Source organism: Papio anubis, chromosome 1, assembly GCF_008728515.1.
Source record: "Papio anubis isolate 15944 chromosome 1, Panubis1.0, whole genome shotgun sequence".
Classification (NCBI taxonomy): Eukaryota; Metazoa; Chordata; class Mammalia; order Primates; family Cercopithecidae; genus Papio; species Papio anubis.
The window spans coordinates 90590775-90607059 of NC_044976.1; the positions used below are offsets into that span (position 1 = coordinate 90590775).

At 44.6% G+C, this 16285-nt stretch overlaps 1 protein-coding gene across 8 annotated transcripts in view; it reads left to right on the top strand.

Moving 5' to 3' along the window:
* The first annotated feature begins 6216 nt into the window (after positions 1-6216).
* Positions 6217-16285, top strand: part of BRDT (bromodomain testis associated) — a 66808-nt gene continuing 56739 nt past the window's right edge. For 2 of the 8 annotated variants that reach the window (XM_009212849.2, XM_009212855.2), the window contains exon 1: positions 6256-6533. The gene's annotated coding sequence lies outside the window, so the exon portion shown is untranslated. Of the gene's footprint in view, positions 6534-8521; positions 8625-11314; positions 11338-16285 lie in introns of those variants that run through there. The other 6 variants (XM_009212822.3, XM_009212830.3, XM_003892186.4 and 3 more) reach the window with 6 other exon arrangements.

Here is a 16285-nt window from a genome sequence, read left to right on the forward strand (position 1 = left end):
TAGCCTGGGTGACAAAGCAAGACCCTGTTTCAAACAAACAAACAAAAAAATCACATAGCAGATTGTAAATTCTTGGCATATCCAACAGTCATTATGAGAACTTTTTTTTTTTTTTTTTTAATGGAATCTCAGTCTGTCGCCCAGGCTGGAGTGCAGTGGCGCGATCTCGGCTCACTGCAACCTCCGCCTCCTGGGTTCAAGTGATTCTCCTGCCTCAGTCTTCGGAGTAGCTGGGATTCCAGGCATCCACCACCATGCTCAGCTAATTTTTGTATTTTTAGTAGAGACAGGGTTTCACCATGTTGGGTCTTGAACTCCTGACCAGGCGATTTGCCTTGGCCTCCCAAAATGCTGGGATTACAGAAGTGAACCACTGCGCCTGGTTGAGAACTTCTTATATGCTCGCTTATTAGCAATGGCTTAAGTTTCTTACTTTCCTTTCTTCTTTTTAAATAACAGAGATGAGGTCTCACTATGTTGCCCAGGCTGGTCTTGAACTTCTGATCTCAAAAGCGCTCCTGCTGCCTTGGCCCCGCAGAGTGTTAGGATTATGGGTGTGAGCCACTGCACCCAGCCTCCTAATTATGTTTTAATAGAAATATGGCCGGGCATAGTGGCTGACCTCTGTAAACCCAGCACTTTGGGAGGTCAAGGTGGGTGAAGCTCTTGAGCTCAGGAGTTTGAGACTAGTCTGGCCAATATGGTGAAATCCCATCTTTACAAAAAAATTTTTTTAAAAATTGCCAGGTGTGGTGGTGCACACCTGGGAGTATCCCTTGAGCCCGAGAGGTTGAGGCGGCAGTGAGCTGTGCTTGCACCACTGCACTCCAGCCTGGGTGACAGAGCAAGACCCTGTCTAAAAAAGGAAAACAAAAAACAAACAATAAAAAAAGCCTATGCATTTTGTTCTACCTCCACTGTTTACTATTGGAGAATTTTTCAAAATGAATAAATGAAGCATAATCCCAAAGCTCCCGTTTAAAGATTAAGAGATCGTCAATGAAGTTTAAAAATAAAAATAAAGGCCAGGCCCAGTGGCTCACATCTGTAATCCCAACACTTTGGGAGGCCAAGGCAGGTGGAATGAGGTCAGGAGTTCGAGACCAGCCTGACCAACATGGTGAAACTCTGCCTCTACTAAAAATACAAAAATTAGCTGGGTGTGGTGGCAGGCATCTGTAATCCTAGCTACTTGGGAGGCCGAGGCAGGAGAATTGCTTGAACCCCGGAGGTGGAGGTTGCAGTGAGTCAAGATCACACCACTGCACCCCAGCCTGGGTGACAGGGCAAGACTACGTCTCAAAAATAAATACATACATACATACATACATACATAAATACATAAAGCAAAACTTGAGGTCATTGTTAATACATGAACATATACAATTATATATGGTTAATAGGTAGAAATAGAGTACAGCAGTGCCCCCATTTCCTTGGTTTTACTTACTGAGGTTTCAGTTACCCATGGCCAACTACAGTCTGAAAATATTAAATGGGAATTTCCAGAAAAAAAGAATTTTATAAGTTTTAAATTGCCTGTCACTCTGCATAGCAGGATAAAATCTTGCACCATACAGCTCTGTCAATTCTTCTCATTGTGTAGGTATTTTATTATTTCACATCATCACAAGAAGTGTGGGTACAGTACAATAAGATATTTTGAGAGAGAAAGAAACCATTCACATAACTCGTATTACACTGTATTGTTATAATTGTTCTATTTTATTATTATGTATTGTTACTCTATTACTATGTGTAATTTATAAATTAAACTTTATCATAGGAATGTATGTATATACAGAGTTTGGTACTATCCTCAGTTTCAGGCATCCACTGGGGTTCTTGGAACATATTCCCTGCAGGTAAGGAAGGATGACTGTATTATGTGGTATAATGAAATATATGTTTAGTCTTTATCCCTAGTTCCTAGCCCAAATCATCTAAAACCATTGGAATTTCCTGAGTGATAGTAGCTTTTGTTATTCATTACAAGTGCCTTCTATCACACCTCAGTATATGCTAACAAGGTGACTCAGGGTGGGGCGTCTCCATAGCTTCAGGATGAGAGCTGGTCTTTGGAAAGACAAAATACTTGATTAGAGGGTTGGAACTTTCAGTCCCCATCCTCTCCGACCTTGGACCTCCAGGGAGGAGAGGGGGCCGTGAGCCAGGCATAATGACTCTTGTTTGTAATCCCACAACTTTGGGAAGCCTCGGTGGGAGGATCTCTTGAGGCCAGGAGTTTGAGACCAGCCTGGGTACATGGCAGGACCTTATTTCTACAAAAAATAAAAAATTTAGCCAGGGGTGGTAGTGTGCACTTGTAGTCCCAGCTACATAGGAGGCTGAGGTGGGAGGATCTGATTGCTTGAGGCCAAGAGGTTGAGGTTGCAGTGGGCCTGACTGCACCACTGCACTCCAGCCTGGGTAACAGAGCGAGACTCTGTCTCAAAAAAACCTCAACAGACTGAGGATCCCTTGAGGCCAGAAATTCGAGACCAGTCTGGGCAATACAGTGAGACCCTGTCTCTACACTTTTTTTTTTTTGAGACGGAGTCTCACTCTGTCACCCAGGCTGGAGTGCAGTGGCATGATCTCCGCTCACTAAAACCTCTGCCTCCTGGGTTCAAGTGATTCTCCTGTCTCAGTCTCCCGAGTAGCTGGGATTACAGGCGCCCGCCACCACACACCAGCTAATGTTTGTATTTTTAGTAGAGATGGGGTTTCGCCATGTTGGTCAGACTGGTATTGAATTCCCGGACTCAAATGATCTGCCCGCCTCGGTCTCCCAAAGTGCTGGGATTACAGGCGTGAGCCACAGCGCCCAGCCCACTTTCTTTTCAATATTTTTGAAGCTACTTTCCCCTACCATTTTTCTGTCGTACACCCCTGGCAAATCTCAATGCTACTACCTCATTTCTCCACAGTCACCAATTTCTGTGTCTTCACTGTCTCAAGTATGTCTTACTAAATGTACTTTTCCAATCAGCTTGTTCTGTTCTCTGTAATAATTATTTAGAAAAATTTCCACTCTCACCTAACCTCCTTCTGCCCTTCTTTCCCATCTTTAGCCTAGACTGTATTTTGAACTGGTTAATCAACTTCTTATTCAAAATCTCCACCTAGATATCTTACAGAATATTCAAAACTGAACTAAGAATCTTCAGTCTTCTAAGACTGATTCCCTTTCAGTAAATGGTGCCATTCTCCAAATGCTCAATGCAACCCAAGCCATCTTTACATCTAATCTAATACCAAATCCTGGCGGGGAGGCCTACCTCCCAAATAAACTCATTCTCCATATTCTCCATTTTTGCAGCCATTTCAAGTTTAAAAAAATAAAACAAAAATAACAGAAAACAAAATAAACTTCAAATCTGGTCTTGTTACTTTCCCTATCCCCTTAATTCAAATCTAATTTGCCAGAGTCATTAACACCCAGGCAGGGCCTGGTGCAGTGGCTCACACCTGTAATCCCAGCATTTTGGGAGGCTGAAGCAGGTGAATCATTTGAGGTCAGGAGTTCAAGATCAGCCCGACCAACATGATAAAACCCCGTCTCTACTAAAAATACAAAAAAGTTAGCTGGGTGTGGTGGCGCATGCCTGTGGTACCAGCTACTTGGGAGGCTGAGGCAGGAAGGAGAATAGCTTGAACCCAGGAGGTGGAGTTTGCAGTGAGCCATGATCATGTCACTGCCCTCCAGCCTGGGTGACAGAGCAAGACCCTGTCTCAAAAAAAAAAAGGAAGGATTGAAGGGTAATTTACTCAATGATAATACATTTTAAAGGTTTTTGATACTTTGCACTTACAGTACATACTGTCTAGTGCAGGAAATAGACATTAAATATACCACTGGCTATACAATTGGAATTAGTGCTATTTAATTAGGTTGTAATAAGAGTGTTTAACAGGAAGACCTAATCCAGTGGAGGCCCCCTTGAGGAAATGACGTTAGCCTGAGAGTTGAGGAATCAGTGTGGGATTGGAGGAAGGATGAAGGAGCCAACTGTAGAAGCCCGGAGACAAAAGATAGGGTCCTGGAAAGAGCCGGAAGGTCACTGGCTGGAGATGGGGACACAGCTGGAGGTGTAGTTGGAGCTGAAGGCATGTAGGACTTCGTAGTTCATCTTAAGGGGTTTGCTTTTTATCCTAAAAATAATGGAAAGTAATTGAAAGGTTTTAAGGGTGGTAACATGATGAGATTTAGCTGTTTGTTTGTTTGTTTGTTTGTTTGCGATGGAGTCTCACCCTGTTGCCCAGGCTGGAGTGCAGTGGCATGATCTCGGCTCACTGCAACCTCCACCTGCCAGGTTCAAGTGATTCTCCTGCCTCAGACTCCTGAGTAGCTGGGATTACAGGCCCACCCCACCACGCCCGGCTAATTTTTGTATGTTTGGTAGAGACAGGGTTTCACCATGTTGGTCAGGCTGGTCTTGAACGCCTGACCTCATGATCCCCCCACCGCCCCCCGGCCCCCACAGCCTCCGAAAGTGCTGGGATTACAGGCATGAGCCACCGCGCCCAGCCTGAGATTTAGCTTTTTAAAAGATCGTTCAGAAGGCAGTGTAGTGTTCTGAGCCTACAGTCCCTGCTACTGGGGAGGCTGAGGTAGGAGGATGTTTAAGCTCAGGAGTTCAAGACTATCTTGAGTTATGATTGCATTGCTTCATTCCAGCCTGGGCCACAGAGCAAGACTCAATCTCAAAAAAAATCACTCAGTCTTCTTTTTTTTTTTTTTTTTTTTTGAGACGGAGTCTCGCTCTGTCGCCCAGGCTGGAGTGCAGCGTCCGGATCTCAGCTCACTGCATGCAAGCTCCGCCTCCCGGGTTCACGCCATTCTCCTGCCTTAGCCTCCCGAGTAGCTGGGACTACAGGCGCCCGCCACCTCGCCCGGGTAGTTTTTTGTATTTTTTAGTAGAGACGGGGTTTCACCGGGTTAGCCAGGATGGTCTCGATCTCGATCTCTTGACCATCCTGATCCACCCGTCTCGGCATCCCAAAGTGCTGGGATTACACCCTCAGTCTTCTTTACCTAAAGTGTGCGTGTCTCCCTGCCAGTAATTCTCAGGTCAAAAAAGGAGGGTCAAAAGTTGATAGTTGGGGCAAATTTTGTACTGAGTCATTCCTCTCTTTCATTTCCCTTGACTTCCTTTAGACTTTTCATGATATGAGAGTCACACCCTAAATCTGTACCCATCTACTCTTTTCCTGAACGATAAAATAATCTCTATATCTAATCTCTATTTAATCTATTAGAGTTTCACTTTGTTGCCCTGGCTGGCCTTGAACTCCTGGGATTAAGTAAGCCTTCCGCTTTACCCTCCCCAGTAACGGGCATTGCAGGCGCCTGCAGCAACACCATGAATACTATTTTAAACTAACACAAACAAGAACACGAAAATTAAATCTAAACAAAAAGTGCTTGCCAATCCAGGTATTTATGTGACGTCTAGTAAGTAGATGAAGTGTGTTGCTTTCTTGTGAACACTTGGTTCTTTCCTCCCACACCAAAGTGATTTAATTAAGACGTGTCAAGCTGTTAATGGCCCCCAGACTTCCGGTTCAGGAAACTGGCGATCAATGCCTTTTTGGCCGGATTTGGGAGCAGCTCGTCAGCCGTTTTTGCCCTCCCCTTCCCATCCATCCACTGGGAATGAGTATTAGGAATTCAGAAGGGTTGTTTGCTATTTGATCCTAAGGGAAACTACTGTACTAAATATATTTTTCTGACACATATTAGCACCCTTAAAGTATCTGCAAACCATCAAGAGGTAGTTGCGAAGACTCAAAATCCTAAATCACTCACTTATCAGCACGCAGCTGTTGCGAAACAGCTCTTAAATTGCCACTTTAAAACCAATGAGAGCATGTCTCCAGCCTCAGCTGCTACTTAATATTGATCAAGCACTCACTACGTGCAAGAGACAGGAACTGTGGAGAAGGCTGGAAAAAAAAGTGTGAAAACAACGAAAACATCAGAAGCCAAAACTCAAGAACCTCTACTAGGCTAACTGATTAGTGAAAACGTTGTGTTAACAGCAAACGCCCGCTCTCTGCACAGCAATGACCGCAACCCACTCTGCCTGCCCTATGAGGCCTGAGCCGCCCAGCTCAGACTCCTACACCTTTTTTGCGCCGCCCGGGGGTAGGTGTGGTCACGTGACAGGTTCAGACCAATGGGCAGACCGCCCGCGGGGGGGTCTCCTATAAAGGCGCCTGTCGCAGTTGCCTAGCGGCCGCCATTACAACAAAAACTGGCAGCGAGGAACCGCGGAGAACTGTTGGCCTGCACCGCTTAATTTTGTGCGGCCAAAAAGGGGCAGTCACGTATGGTCCGTTTTGTAATATACAGGTAACATTACAGGTAATGTACCCTCCATAGGGGGTGTTGCCTTAGGCCGGTCCCGAGGTGCGGCCTTGGGTGGGAACAACCGTTTTTTTCCTCTCTCCCCTCCCCCACCCCATCAACATCGTACGACAGTCCGGGCAGTTGAGAAGGCCAGCCCGACTTCGTGCCTGCAGCCCAGGTGAGTTGCCAGTGACTTTCCTTTGGCCTTACCAACTTCAGACTCGTTGCCCCCAAGGAATCTTTTTCTCTCTCTCCCTCCTTCCCCCTAAATGTCTGGTTTTTTCTTCAAGGGAGGGCTGGGAAGGAGAAGGTTGGGGCGAGGGAGTGGGAGGTCCAGTTGTCCAACTGACGCCTCCCATTTTGAAATATACTCATGGTCTTTGTAGTTCCTCTTAGGTCTTGGACTGGTGTGGATCGCTGCTGCCTGTACTGTAATTTTGGAAATGCAAGAGAAAGTACAGAGCTTTTAGCTTTAGCTGGCATTTTGTGTTTATTCTCCAAGTGGTCATTTGGGACGGGGAAGTTCGGGTTCTTGGTTCATTTATTTATTCAACTAACTTTATTAAGCCCCTGGAACATGCTGAACCGTCTTCTGGGTACTGCAGAATTGTGGTGGGCCTTACCTCAAGGCCCAATACGGGCGCGCTGGCCTGTATTAAGAATTAAGATAGAAGAGGCCGGGCGCAGTGACTCACCCCTGTAATCCCAGCACTTTGGGAGGCGGAGGCAAGCGGATCACCTGAGGTCAGGAGTTCAAGACCAGCCTGGCCAACGTAATGAAGCCCCCGTCTCTACTAAAAATACAAAAATTAGCTGGGTGTGATGGCAGGCGCCTGTAGTCCCAGCTGCTCGGGAGGCTGGGGCAGGAGAATTGCTTGAACCCAGGAGGAGGTGGATGTGGCAGTGAGCTGAGATCAGGCCACTGCACTCTAGCCCGGATGACAGTGAGACTCCGTCTCAAAAAAAAAAAAAAAAAAAAAAAAAAATGGACCTGCTGTGTTGCCCAGGTTGGAGTCAGGGGCTATTGACAGGCACTGTCATGGCCCAGTACAACCTCAACTCCGGACCTCAAGCGATTCTCCTGCCTAAGCCTACTGGCTAGCTGGTACTACAGGTACCCTGCTTCACTGTGGCTGACAGTGTTGGGAATTGGTGAAGTAGGAAGAGATGAGTCTAGTAAGGTGGCCAAGGGGGCAGATTATAAAGGGGTTTATATAGCATGAAGGATAGTGAGTTGAACTGTGTGATCTTAAGCAACACCGTTGCATAATTCATATGGTGACTAGTGATTGAACAAAAGCAGTGGTTTGCTGATTGGAGAATAGGAAAAGAGTAAGTATCTCGAATATTTAAATTATATTGAGCATTCATTTGTGCCCATGTATTTGATACTTTGGAGTGGCTGAAATTGGCATAAGGTGGGGAGGCGGGGCTGCAGGGGCCAGGGACGGTGTATAGATGGAATTTAAAAAAAAAGGGGGGGGGGGCAGGGCACGGTGGCTCACACCTGTAATCCCAGCACTTTGGGAGGCCAAGGAGGGTGGATCACGAGGTCAGGAGTTCAAGACCAGCCTGGCCAACATGTTGAAACCCTGTCTCTACTAAAAATACAAAAAATTAGCTGGGTGTGGTGGCATGCGCCTGTAATCCCAGCTACTCCAGAGGCTGAGGCAGAGAATTGCTTAAACCTGGAGGGGTGGAGGTTGCAGTGAGCCGAGATTGTGCCACTGCACTCCAGCCTGGGCAACAGAGCGAGACTCTATCCCAAAAAAAAAGACAGAAAAGGGAAGTTGAGGTGGCTCAGACCTGTAATCCCAGCACTTTGGCACGTTGAGTCGGGCAGCCAGGAGTTCAAGACCAACCTGGCCAACATGGTGAAACCACGTCTCCACTAAAATTACAAAAAAAAAAATTAGGTGCAGTGGGCTCATGCCTGTAATCTCAGCACTTTGTGGGGACAAGGTCAGAGGATCGCCTGAGTTCAGGAGTTTGAGACCAGCCTGGGCAATAGAGTGAGACCCTATCTCTATAAAAAATACAAAAAACTCTGCAAAGAGACTGTATCCCCAAATTCTAGCTCAATGCTTTGGCCGCATTTGTAGGTGCTTTATGTTAGTACATATTCAATGAATGAACAAATAGAATTTGGAAAATGGTATCCTGGAAACCAGAAGAGCATTTTAAGAGTCATAATAGTTTAGTGACAGATGTTCCTGGGAGGTCAGGTTAAGAGTCAAAAATAATTCATTGGATTTAACAATTTAGTATGGTAAGTGTTAATCTTAGTGTAAGGGGAGTTTTAGAGGAATGTTGGGGAAAAGCCAAGTGTGAAGTAGGCTGTAAAGACAATGTAGTTTCTCAGGATGCTCTGGGATGAGGTATGGAAGAAAAGATTGAGGTCCCAAGAAAATGATAGGATTAAGGGAAGCATTTTAAAGGGGACTTGACAAAGTTTATATGGAGGGAAGCTAGTAGATAAATGTCGAAGATACAGAAAAGATGGACCAGGACATCTGTTGAAGATACAGAAAAGGTGAACCAGCATAATGGTTCATACCTGTGATCCTAGCACTTTGGGAGCTTGAGGCAGGTGGAGGAGTGCTTGAGCCCAGGAGTTCAAGACCAGCTTGGGTAACATAGTGAGATCCATCTCTACCAAAAAAAAAAGGGGGGGGGACCAAGGGCCTTCCAGGGGTGAAGGGGGAGTGTTATCTAGAGTCCCTGGGAAAAGAGTTCTAGATAGAAACAGCGCCTCATCCTTAGACTGAAGGGAGAAGCAAATGAGAAGATTGAGTCATTGTAAGGAATAAACATTGTAATTCATTTCTATTAATTACCTCTGGCCCAAATTGAAGCCTGATCTAAGTTTGCAGAAACTATTTTCTCCCTTGGATTGGAGACTGCTCATTTGATGTAGGATTTGGAATTAGTATATGAGCTCATCAAGGGCCAGGTTACTTTTTACCTCCAGCTCTTTAGTTCTATGCTGTACTGTTTCCTGAGACTCAAGTATGCACATAGGGCAACACAATTTAATACATCCATCTTTGTGGTTAGTAATCATTGAGGGAATTCAAAAATTCAGCTGGGTGTTGTGACTCATGCCTGTAATCCTAGCTCTTTGGGAGGCTGAGGCAGGAGGATCGCTTGAGCCCAGGAGTTCAAGACCAGCCTGGCCAATATGGTGAAACCTCGTCTCTACTAAAAATACAAAAATTAGCCAGGTGTGGTGGCACAGGTCTGTAATCCCAGCTACTTGGGAGGCTGAGGCAGGAGAATCACTTGAACCCGGGAGGCAGAGGTTCCAGTGAGCCGGGTTCATGTTACTGCATTCCAGCCTGGGTGACAGCAAGAAAAAGATTCTTTTCAGAGTTGCCAAGGTTATTTTGAGAGTTACTGAGGGGTGAAGAGGCATGTGGTTTTCAGGTAATTTGTTCATGGAACCATAGACTGATGTAACAAGGGGAGGCTACACTATTATGTGATTGTCTTCAACAAAGTGAATTGAACTTTTAATTATGATACATTGTTTTTGAACAGTTGTAATGAGTGGTTACTATGCAACATTGAATTCTTTTTTTGTTTTTTGAGACCGAGTCTCCCTCTGTTGCCCAGGCTGGAGTACAGTGGCATGATCTCACCTCACTGCAACCTCCCCCTCCCGAATTCAAGCGATTCTCCTGTCTCAGCCTCCCAAGTAGCTGGGACTACAGGCATGTGACACCACACCTGGCAAATTTTGGTCTTTTTAGTAGAGACAGGGTTTTACCATGTCGCCCAGGCTGGTCTTAAACTCCTGACCTCAGGTGATCCATTTGCCTTGGCCTCCCAAAGTGCTGAGATTGTAGGTGTGAGCCACCATGCTTAGCTTTTATTTTATTTTATTTTATTTTATTTTATTTTATTTTTTTATTTTTTATTTTTTTTTTTTTTGAGACGGAGTCTTGCTCTGTCACCAGGCTGGGAGTGCAGTGGAAGCAATCTCGCTCACTCGTAAGTCTCCGGTTCACACCATTCTCCTGCCTCAGCCTCCCGAGTAGCTGGGGACTACAGGCGCCACCACCTCGCTAGTTTTTGTATTTTTAGTAGAGATTTGGTTTCACCGGTTAGCTAGGATGGTCTCGCATCTCCTGACCTCGGCGGATCCACCCGGCCGGCCTCCCAAAGTGCTGGGATTACAGGCTTGAGCCACCGCGCCCGGCCCCGTTATTTTTGAGGCAAGTTCTCACTCTTGTCACTTAGGCTGGAGTGCAGTGGTGCAATCATGGCTCACTGCAGCCTCCACTTCATGGGCTCAAGTGATACCCCCACCTCTGCCTCCAGAGTAGCTGGGACTACAGGTGTGCTCTATGATGCCCAGTTAATTTTTGTATTTTGTGTAGACACAAGATCTCACTATGTTGCCCAGGCTAGTCTTGAACTCCTGGACTCAAGTGTTCTTCTCACCTTGGCCTCTCAAAGTGTTGAGTTTACAGACATGAGCTACCGTGTATGACCCATCTTTCTAGAGATAATATCCATGGGCAAAAAATGTTTTGAAAGCAGAAATAACAAAACGACAAATCACTATAAACATTAGAAGCAATAGTGGAGGCTGGGTATGGTGGCTCACGTCTGTAATCCCAGCACTTTGGGAGGCCGAGGTAGGAGAATCACTTGAGACCAAGACTTATTTAATAAGACCAGCTTGAGCAACACGGTGAAACCTCGTCTCTACTAAAAAAAAAATTACAAAAATTAGCCAGATGTGGTGACATCCACCTGTCATTCCAGCTACTTGGGAGGATGGCTTGAGCCCGAGATCGAGGCTTCAGTGAGCGGTGATCGTGCACTCCAGCCTGGGTGACAAAGCAAGACCCTGTCTCAACAAAACAAAAAAACAGGACTTTCACCTAGATGGGTTAGACTGCAGATTATAGTTGCCAGTATAATGGTAACTCTACTTTTTTCCCCCACTTAAGGTGGCACATTGGAATGTGAGTGTAAGTGCTTTTTAGAACCTTAAATTAACCAACATGTTTACTTCTGATACTTCACAAGTGATTAGGACCCACCATTAAGATGAAAATTGTCTGGGTATGGTGGCTCAATCCTGTAATCCCAGTGCTTTGGGAGGCTGAGGCAGGTGAATCACTTGAGGTCAGGAGTTCAAGACAGCCTGGCCAACATGATGAAATCCCATCTCTACTAAAAATGCAAAAATTAGCCGGGTGTAGTATAATGCCTCCCTGTAATCCCAGCGACTAGGGAGGCTGAGACAGGAGAATCTCTTGAGCTGTGGAGGCAGAGGTTGCAGTGAGCTGAGATTGCTCCATGGCACTATGGCCTGGGAGACAGAGTGAGACTCTGTCCTAAAAACAAAACAACAACAAAAACCTCTTTTGGGTTATTTTATAGGACTCTTGTGGTGGCTTTTTCGTTTGTTATTAAAAATTAAGAGCTAAAATTAGTCATAAAGGCTTTAGGGAAAGTGAAATAGTAAAATTGACAGCTGTCTAGCATAGAAATTTGCGAAGTATAAAAAGCCACATAAGCGCATTTTTAAACGTTTTAAAGAAACATTAAAGTAATTGAAGCAGTAAGATGGGTAATGACAGTGGATAAATTATAAAAAGGAAAATTTTTAGTCATATATTGCTGGGCAGTGAGCTTCACACTAGCAACCAGGGCCTGCAGCCAAGAAATCCAGAAAATTCACCACTGAGAAGATAATCGGATTATCAAATATTAGCTATTGTTTTGCCCAGTGACAATGATATCAGAATTATTTGTTAATGTTTGGTCCATTCATGTTCAAGCCGTCTGTGGCCCTCAATTACAGTGTATTTAAGGCTGCTATTAAAATTTTCAAGCATAGAGAAAAGTAAAATAATACAAAAAACATCTCTGTATATCAGCAGTTGTCAACATTTTGCCATGTTTGCTTTTCTGTATAGCCTTCTTCCCACAAGCCTTTTAAAGATATATTACAGATATGACTTCACAAGTATTTTTGAGCAACACTTAGCATTTTTTTCTGTATACCTTGCTATTACATCTATCAAGATGAACAATCCCCTAGATTTCCCTAGTTGTCTCAAAATGTTTGTTATGACTGATCTTTTTGTTTGCCACCTTTCTGGCTGGAAATATGGCTGATTTTTAAAACCAAGATTTGATATAGAATAACCAATTGAGTTTGGCTAGCACGACTCTTCCCACCCCCCACCCCCTGCCTGCTTTTCCTGAGTTGTATGTCATGGATCTTAATGTAGAGTCATTTTTCTTATTTTCTGTAATGCCTTGACTTTTGTGAAATAGGCCATTCCAGCACTGCCCCTTAGAACTTTTCTGCTGTGATGGCAATGTTCTATATCTGCATTGTCTCCTACAGTAGCTGCTAGCCACATGTGGCTATTAAGCACTTGAAATGTGGCTAAGTTTTTTAATTCTGTTAAGTTTTGGGTGATTTAAATTTAAATTGTTATAGTTAACTAGGGGCCATCATACAGCACAGCTCTAAGTCCCTGAATTTTCTGTAAAATAAAAGTTAAATCTAAAAGCTTGATTAGGCTGGCATGGTGGCTCACATCTATAATCCCCAGAGCTTTGGGAGGCTGAGGTGAGAGGATGACTTGAAGCCAGGAATTTGAGACCAGTCTGGGAAACATAGTGAGACTCTGGCTTCCCCCCTCCCCTGAAAAAATAATTAACCAGGCATGGTGGTATGTACCTGTAGTCCTAGCTACTCGGGAAGCTGAGGCAGGAGGATTCCTTGCGCCCAGGAGTTCAAGATTGCAGTGAGCCATAATTGAGCCACTGCACTCCTGCTTGGGTGACAGAGCAAGACCCTGTCTCCAACAAAATTTTAAAATTATAAATAAAATCTTGATTACATTCAATTGCACATATTTGACAAAAAGACTTGTAAGTAATTTATAGGTACTATGTACTTAGCCATGTTAAATACTGCAGAGAAGTCTAGGAAGGTAACTGAGGAAGGCCAGTGAGGGATATAGAATTATGGAATGTTTTAAGGTATTTAGGATTTGTGGGAGAGCAAAAATTTTGTGTTCGAGCTGAACATAGTGGGAGAGGATTTTTATGTATGTGTTTAATAGATTTTATTTGGCCGAAGCAGTGGCCATGCCTGTTATCCCAGTGCTTTGGGGGAGGCTGAGGCAGGATCCGAGGTCAGGAGATGAGACCAGCCTGTAAACAAGGTGAAACCCATCTCTATAAAAATACAAAAACTTAGCTGGGCATGGTGGCGGGGTGCCTGTAGTCCCAGCTACTCTGGTGAGGCAGGAGATAAGCTTTGAGATCTGGGAGATGGAGCTTGGAGTGAGCGAGATTGTGCCACCACATTCCCGACAGAGCAAGACTCTGTCTCAAAAAAAAATTTATGTTTTTTTTTTTTTTTTTTGAGGCAGTCTCGCTTTAATAATAGCCCAGGCTGGAGTGCAGTGGCAGGATCTCAGCTCATTGCACGAAGAAGCTCAGCCTCAAATTTCACGCCATTCTCCTGCCTCAGCCTCCCGGTAACTGGGACTGCAATCTCGCCTGGCTAGTTTTAATAGCATTTTTTAGTGAAAACCGGGGTTTCACGTCGTGCTCAGGATGGTCTCGAACTCTGACCTAAATGATCTCAAACCTCCCCAAGATACTGAGATACAAACTTGACCCCACAGCGCTCCAGCCTTTTTTTTTTTTTTTTGAGGAGGGTCTCACTCTGTAAGCCCAGGCTGGAGTGCAGTGGCGGATCTCAGCTCACTGCAAGCTCTGCCTCCTGGGTTCACGCCATTCTCCTGCCTCAGCCTCCCGGTTAGCTGGGACTACGAAGCCGCCCGCCTAGCCCTGCTAGCTTTTTTGAATTTTTAGTAGAGGCGAGGGGTTTCACGGGTTGGCAGGGTGGTTACCGAATCTCCTGACCTCGTGATCCGCCGTCTCGGCCTCCCAAAGTGCTGGGATTACAGGCTTGAGCCACCGCGCCCGGCCAGATTTTATGTTTTAGAGGAGTTTAGGTTCACAGCAAAACTAAGCAGAAAATAGTGTTCCCATCTACCCCATTTCAAGTACAGCACCAGAGTGGTACGTTTGTCACAATCAATGAACCTACATTGACACGTCATCACCCAACATTAATAGTTTACATAGTTTCTGTTTTGGTGTATATTCTATGAGTTTTGACAAATGGATCTACCATTATAGTATCATGCAACATAATCTCACTGCCCTGAACATCCCCTGTGCTCTGCCTATTCCTTCCTCTCCAGACCCCTAGCAACTGCTGATCTTTTTACTATCTCTATAGTTTTGTCTTTTTTTTTTTTTGAGATAGAGTCTCACTCTGTGGCCCAGGCTGGAGTTTAGTGGGGCCATCTTGGCTGGCAACCTTCACCTCCCAGATTCAAGCAATTCTTGTGCCTCAGCCTCTAAGTAGCTGGGATTACTGGCATGCACCACATTGCCTGGCTAATTTTTGTATTTTTATTAGACATAGGGAGGTCTCACCCTGTTGACCAGGCTGGTCTCGAGCTCCTGACCTCAGATGATCCACCTGCCTCGGCCTTCCAAAGTACTGGGATTACAGGCATGAGCCACCACACCTGGCGAAGTTTTGCCTTTTTTTGAGAATGACATTCAGGTTTTCACGATGTCGTTTCGTGACTTGATAGCTCATGTCTTTTTTGTTGTTGTTGTTGTTGTTGTTTAAGGAGTCTCGCTCTGTCACCTAGGCTGGAGTCCAGTGGTGGGATCTCAGCTCACTGAAACCTTTGTCTACTTGGTTCAAGCGATTCTCATGCCTCGGCCTCCTGAGTAGCTGGGATTACCACCATTTCCAGCTAGTTTTTGTATTTTTAGTAGAGATGGGTTTTCGCCATGTTGCCGAGGCTGGTCTTGAACTCCTGACCTTGGGTGATCTGCCCACCTTTGCCTCCCTAAATGTTGGGGTTACAGGTGTGAGCCACCACGCCCAGCCGATAGCTCATTTCTTTTCAGTACTGAATAATATTTCATTGCATGAATGTAGTAGAGTGTATTTACCCTTTCACCTACTTAAGGACATCTTAGTTATTTTCAAGTTTTGGCAATTATGAATAAAGCTGCTATAAACATCCTTGTGTAAGTTTTTTGTGTGGCAAGGTATATTTTTTAAAAAATCAAGGCTGGGGAATGTCTGTAGCCAAAGATACCAGAAGAAAGTAATTCCAAATAAAAAATTAAATGTAGAAAATGAGGCAGGGAACCGTGGGCTTACCTGTAATTCCAGCATTTTGGGAGGCCAAGGAGGGCAGATTGCTTGAGCTCGGTAGTTCGAGACCAACCTAGGCAACATAGAAAAACCCCATCTCTACAAAAAAATACAAAAAAAAAGAAAAAAAAAAAAGCTGGATATGGCAGCATGTACCTGTAGTCCCAGAGAATCAGGAGGCTGAGGTGGGAGAGTCGTTTGAGCCCAGGAGTTTGAGGCTGCAGTGAGCCAAGATCATACCATTGTACTCCAGCCTGAGTGACAGTCAGACCCTGACTCAAAAAAAAGTAGAAAATGAAACCATGAGACTGCAGAAAGTATATTGTGTATGTGTATATATATGTGTATATAATATATACACACACATATATATATTTTTTAGCCTAGATTGCACCACTGCATTCCAGCCTGGGCGACAGAGTGAGACGCCATCTCAAAAACAAAAACATAATACATAGTAAATAATACTATATGTAAAGTTCAAAAATGGTCACAGTTTGGTCTATAGTGATAAAAGTCAGTGGAGTGTTTAACCTTTGTGGATGAGCGAGGGTGTGGTGACTGGGGCACCTAAAAAGTAGGTTAGCTTTAAATAATTACGAAGCCAGGGTAAGAGCCAGTTTAGTTGTGACATCCTAGAATAGTTCCATCTTTGTTCTTAATGATGTTCTTAATGATTTTTCTTTTTCTTTTCT